Genomic DNA, 7,161 nt, shown 5'->3' with positions numbered 1-7,161 from the left:
AGAATATGATCATCCTTATGCTGGTCATCCTGAGATGTGTCATTTGGGTAAACCATTCTGTTAAGGTATCAAACTCTTCTCATTCATCTTTACCGAACATATGACAACTATATTATTGATAACATAACCTTGAAATTTTGAGTTAGTATGTCTGAATATTTATTTTTATTTTTTAATCACACATCTGGAGTATTCTAGTAGAAACCTCATGAAATTCAACAAGGGGAAAGATAATGGTGTCCTGGGCTGTGTTCGCCAAAGTATTGTTAGTAGATGAAGGGAGATGAACATTCCCCTCTATTCAGCACTGGTGAGACCACATCTGTGTCCTGTTATGAGCTCCTCAGTACCAGAGTGGCATGGATACACTGGAGGAAGTTCAACAAAGGGTGACAGCCAATGATGTGATTTAGCTTTTCTCCTTTGAGTAAGGGCTGAGGGAGATGGGATGGTTTAGCTTAGAAAAGAGAGGCTCAGGGTATTTAAGAGAACTGAACTCACTAATCATGTGAACCATGCCTGGACCACTCATGTACAGTTGAGCCTCATTATGTGAATTCTGGATCCACCTAGGAACAAATAGTTATCTAGCCACTGTAGAACTAAGTACATAAATACTGCACTTATGGATACATTTATGGTGACAATAAGGTACAAAGAAAATTAGTGTAGAAAAGTTTATAGAATAATAGCAACAAAAAGGGATGAACTGCTCTTCCTCTCAGTGTTTTGTGTTTTAATTGTTCTGTTTATCATATCCTTGTATCAAAATTCTGTGTTTTTAATTTCTTAATCAAGTGCTGCTAAGTCTGCTAGGCATTTGAAAGCCACAGTTAGGTTAAGAAGAGTGAGCATCCTCCTCCTTCTACAGAGAGGCAAAACAAGCTCCACTGCAAAAAGAGATTCATGGCTCCAAGCAGTATCTGAAGTTAAAAATTCTCTTGCAGCTCTCTGTACATCTCAAATGTACTGAAAAGGAACTGACCAAAATAGAGGAGGTTTCATGACTATGCAGCAAAACCACAGGAAAGTGAAAAATCAGCTTGGTTCTTTCTAATACAGTTAAACTCTAGTTTACATGAATTTTTATCTTTTTCAACTGAAAAGTTATTTTAGTGGAATAGAAAAAAGGCAGGTACAATTACTCATCTTTATCCCTATACCACTTAATATTTATTCAGTACTATATCCATCAGTAATTTTTTTCGAGTGTATAAGCAGCTGACACTAGACAGTGAGGTCAGTAATGTTATGCATTCAGCCCTTTTCAACATGGTGTACCCCAGAGAATTCCATTTATTCCCTTTTCTGTCATAATTCTCCTGATTGGAAATGTGTTTTTTCAACCATCCTGGAGAACACAAAACAATCCCAAAACACTATTAAATCCCAATCCTATGTATGAACAATTTTAAAGCATTAATTTTCTGGAAGGCTTGTGCCATGGGTTTATGTGGAAAGGTTTAATGCCTGGGAGAAGGCACCAGAATCTGCATAGATGGCACCAATAGGAAAATGCTAATAATTCCATGCCTGGTGAGGCAATCTGGCTAAACTCTCCGGATAAAAATTCATATAGTGGCAAACTGTGACAAAGGAAGTAATGTGTTACACACATGCCATCTCAAGTTATGGGAATGGCATCTGGACCTCCTGGATACCTGGGACTTGGAGTGTATAAAAAGAGTAGCTCCAGAAGGACTGGGAACTCTCACCACCAAGGAAGGCGCAGAAGGATGCCACAACCACAGGGATCCATGGTGTCCTCTCTCTCTCTCCTCCCTGCCTATCCCTCTCTCTCTTCCTATTTCTTTCTATTTCTCTACTTCACATTTACTGTTAAATAAAATCTATACTATTGACTTTGGCATATGATCTGATTTGCATCTTAACTCAGGAAGAGGCATCTCTTATAATTGGATCATAAGATCAAGATAAAATAAAACTATGATACTAGTAAGATGTAAAAGTTTGATAAAATCATGTCATGGCAATATCACTTTGACACACTTCTGTTATAACTGTCTTTTTACCCAACATGCATGGCCTGAGTAGAAGCAGCTGTCGTGGCTTTCTTTAGCTTCGCCTTTCCATCAGGTTTCTACTGGGTAATATGTTCTGTCTAGCAGCTTCTTGTTCATTTCCTAGATCTCAGAGTCCCACTTTCATAAGACTCTGAGAAATCACAATTTCATCTCTAACAGGTTTTTAGTGATATTTTATTTCCTTTTACAATAAGTTTCGCATTACTGCAAGAGTGAGGTAAGTTGAATAGTTCTGATTAAGATGCTTTTGCTGTTTTGCCCAGTATAGTAGATGTTTCTAGAGGTGCACTGGGGTTTTTTTCAGCAAAGGTTCTGAAGAGTCATCTGTTTTCCTGAGCTGACTTAATAAAGCTTTATTAAAAAGGAGCAGGGTGCCAGGGCTTTATTTAATCAACTTCTGGTTTCACCCACCTAGAGTTCATCCTTCTTTAGAGCAGCTGAATGAAAACAATCTGATTCAGCATTTCTGTGTTGGCTAGCTCATGCAATTAAAAAAACCAAAAAAGCATTCAATAGACCTAATGTCAAAATATATCCTTTAGTAGTTTGCAATCTAGAGACATTTTACATTTGCAGCTCTTTACTCTGAATTTCCATCGTTTTTTCTACTATTTTGCAAGATATTAGCTGCATTAGCAAGTATGTTATCTCAAGGAGAGTTTTACTGCATGTATTGTCTTGACTAATGTGATAATGAAGACTATGTCAAAAAATTATTTATCATGTCTAGAATTATTTTTTGGTAGCTTTTCAACTGCAGCAGAAACAGAGTAAATGTTAAAGGATACAAATCAGAACAATTTTTCTAATAAATGGTCTTTAGATCTTCATAATTTTTGTAATAGTTTTAACTTAATAATTGCTGAAAACACAAGTTATTTTAAAATAATTTGAGATATGGTGCTACCAGTATTTTTAATGTCCTAATAACTGGATACTCTAATACTACTAAGAATAAGTGTGTTTTACTGGTTGACTAATGTGATATATAAGAGATTGAATCGAAGTAAAAATACAAGGTATGCAATTATGATATTACTGAATTCTACTGAAGTTTTGTCATTTATTTCTGAAAAAAAAAAAAGATATCACCAAGATGCTCAGCATGGGTGACTTTCAAAATAAACAGCAGCATATTGACAAAAATTAAGAATAGTAACACTGATATTTGGTATTTGCTTGTAGATAATTTTTAGACCTGTATTTGGGTAGCATTCAAAATTTATTTAAAGTGGTAAATTGCCAACAAACTCTATTAGGAGATTCAAACACTGGAAAAAATTCTCACCATGTAATAGTATCCCAGCAGACCAAGATAAAAAAAAGTGCTATAAGCATTCAAGTAAGCAGTCCCAATGATGTTCTGTGAAGCTGAAAGACAAAATCTGTTTATGACTTCAGGTCATCAAGTCAAAGAAATATGTGTCCACAGTGATGATAGGAAGAGGGCAGTGACTTGCGGGTGGTGTCTCTGCTCTGTGGCTGGGAATGTTGACATTGTGTTAGCCCCTGACTGCAGGAAGAGCTGAAACCTTCTTCACACCATAAGTGGTTCCATTGTTATACATGTGCTGACCAATGATTCTCATCCAGAAGTGCTGACCTCTGACATCTATTTCAAAAACAGCGTAACCAGTAACCATCCAGCTACAGAGAGAAATGAAGGTGGAAGACAGATGAACTACTAAGAGGAGATTAAGTTCCTTTGTTAGTAATGGAACATTACACAGTGAAAGAAAAGTCATTGGTAAGAGATGCTGACTAGATCAGCTGTTACAGTACAAAATAAAACCTGCATTCTAGACTTGTCTTACAGAGTTGGTTGTACATTTTATAATAAAAAGTTGTTGGATAAAATGGTGCTTATTGTGGTCTAATGAATATCTCTTACTTTAAATTCTACATTGACTGTTAAACTTGAAGGAACAATTTGGCTAAGAGAGCTGGTTTGGCTCTCCTCTGGAAGTAACCAGTGGTGGAAGAGTCACAAATGATGGGCTATGAATTTTATTGCATAGGGGAAAATGATGTGAAAGGAAATCAGAACACCATGATCCATGTTCATATGCAGAATCATAATATGCTTTTCTATGTTTTTTTAATGTACTACCACCCTTGCTTTTGTAAGAGAGATGAACAGCAAGAGAAGTTCATAACAGCTAATAGTTGTGATAAAGCTCATTTTTTCCACTTGTCACTTTACTCCATGACTCTTGCTTATGTTTCATGTTTGTGCATTACTTCTTTTTCTTTCTCTAGGCCTAGGGAGTCACAGAAATTTCCTTTGAAGCTGTTGCCAACAATGGAGAAGTCAACAGCCTACTATCAGTTTCCAGAAAGACCATATTTTCTTTTCCTAATAAATTAAGAACTGTCTGCCAAAACCCATTGACAACTAAAGGATTTCTAGGCTCATTAAGGTTTTGGTTACACTGATAGATTGTGCTTTAAAAGCATGGACGCCTTAGGTTCTGCATTGTCTTGGGTTTTTTTTTTTTTTTTTTTTTTTTTTTTTTTTTTGTTTGGAACAGCACATTGAGCAATTGAGTTCAAATACTGTGTCATTTTAATTGGTGCAGGAGAGCAATTGACTTTCAATGGCAAAATGTCAAGTGCTTCCTTTGCCTCATCAAAGCAAATTTGTCAGGAAAAGACTATCATCTCATATAAATAGCAATCAGTGCAATTAATTTGTATGTTTCAATTAGCTCATGATCTAATTATCTCATGGTCTAAGGATAACAGCTAAGGACTTCAAAGGAAAAAAAAGTGTTTCTCCTCTCTACTTTGTTGTTTCCTGCACAGTTGAATCATATTCATATACTTGAATAAATCCTCTGTAATAGTTTGTTGAACTTTGCAGCTTCATTTCACACAAACTTTCAAGTTAGTTATACTGTGAACCTCAAAGCCCAATTCTACCCAACTGCCAGAGGAATTAAAGCCAGCTCAAGTGATAGAAGAAAGACAGATGTTACACAAAGTATTGATTATATTTAAATTATTAAAGTATTGAGAATAAATCCTTAAGACCTCCTAGCATGTTAAGAGTATTAAATAAAAACTGAAATGAAGCAGAATGAGACAGACCCAACAGATCTGCACTGTTGTTGCTGCTTTGAGATGTCAGAGGCCCATCTTTAGTATAACAGCAGACTATTCTAAACAGGAAGAGAGTTTCAGATTTATTTTTAGTTAGGATTCCAGGCTCTGCCTAGAAGAGGTTTTTTGTTACTTTTTCTGTAGAGGGAATACTTTAACTGTTTCTGAGGCAAGAACTGTATCTCTAGCTACTTTACTTTTCAAATAATATCAAATAATTACTAGGAAAATACTACAGGCCTTGCTTCAAACTGTTTTTGCTCAGTCAAGTTGAAACACATTTCTCTTACTACCTGAAGCGAATACCTTATATTGTTTTCAAAATATATCTTGTTTTCAACCTTTCACCATTTCTTACAATAATTAAAAAAAGAAAGGATGGCTACAAAAGTAATGCAGAATAATTTCTATTAATGGTAGTTAGAAAAAAAATGTGAGCAAAAAGTATTTTAATGCTAAAGACAATATTTGTCTCAGAATGCTAGAATTCTTAAGAGGATAAGAATTAACAATTTTAAAATAATATCTTTTACCTTTTTTGGTTTGTCCTCTTTTTTTTTTCTCTTTTTTTTTATACCTTACAAAGAAAACAAAGGTGGAAATGAGTAAAAGAAAATTTTTGAAGTCTTACCTGACAATTTTCTTTGTTAACTGGTAAAAAATTAGTCTTTTCTCCTCTGTCATAAATTCCAGACTTCCTCAAGATGGGAAAAATGGATTAAGTTATCCTGATCAATATGATAGAGAAGTTTTGCTCCTAGACATTTCTCTTGTGGACAACTGTTGCATCTGTCTCCTGTGAATGGAGCAGATTTTTATATGGGCTGAGCTTTGCAGTTTTCTCCATGTATCCTTAGGTTAACTCTCAAAGAAAGGAGAAAAAAAAAAAAAAAGCAGAACTTATATTTCATGTTTACATCTTTTTGTCTGTGCCCCTGAAAAAAGTCATGCTCAAATGATATTTTTTCCTACTAAGACTGTAGGCAGATTGACATTACTGAAAAATAAATATAGAGGTGTTTTATCCAGATGCAGTAGCTTATGATTTGATTCAGGTCATGGCAGTCATTCAATAAATTAAAGAAATTCCACATAAACATGTACTAAACATTAGCCTCTATGGTCTCAAATTAGTACTCTGTTTATGTAATTTGATTGCCGGCAATGATTCTTGCATCTCCACTACTATCAATCCTTTTTTTTTTTTATTTAGGGTAACTTATTTTGCACATGTAGACAGCATCAACAGGAAAATAGATTTTTTTGGTCATAGTAGAACAGCATCTAGCACAGGTTGTAGCACTTTCTTAAAAGTGTAGAATTTAAACTTTTGTGTGAAAACATTGTAACAAGAATCTCATATATATATATATATATATATATATATATATATATATATATATATAGAGTCTGATGTCTGTTACAGCCTTTTTCCAGAAGAATATTCTCTATTTCCTTATGAATGAAAGAAGAAAACATTTTTTGCTGTTCTCCTTCTAAATCCCCAAGTGAGGAGGATCCTGTGGGCTGTAGGTTCAGTGCTGCAAAGCTTTTGCCTGCAGCCCACTTCTTTGGGCATTTGTGAAGGGCTGATAGGGAGTCACAGCCCTTTTTCACAGAGTTTCCTCCTAGCTGCTTCAGGCAAATATAGAGCCACTGTTATAAATTAGGTCATTCTGAGTGATTTAATTCTTCAGTGCATTAAACTAGGAGCTCAGGCTTTCCACACTAACTGCATTTTGCATTGGGACTTACACATGTAAAAGCTACATTGTGAGATGCTTAGGATAACAATGCCTTATTTTTCTGTTTCATCCAGTCCCTTGTAACCAGTACCTTTTGGTTTTGTTTCTTACTACATAAATAGCCTTGCTTTTCATTTCACATTACCATAAAATATTCTCCATATTAGGGACGGATTGTCCTGTTTCTCAGAGTAGTTGTGTCTCCTGTGAGATTTCTGGTTTCTTTCAGGATTGTTTAGATGAAGTATATTTTATGTCTTGCTAACCCT

This window comes from Passer domesticus, chromosome 2, assembly GCF_036417665.1.
Source record: "Passer domesticus isolate bPasDom1 chromosome 2, bPasDom1.hap1, whole genome shotgun sequence".
Lineage (NCBI taxonomy): Eukaryota > Metazoa > Chordata > Aves > Passeriformes > Passeridae > Passer > Passer domesticus.
Note: the sequence above shows the minus strand (reverse complement) of the source record.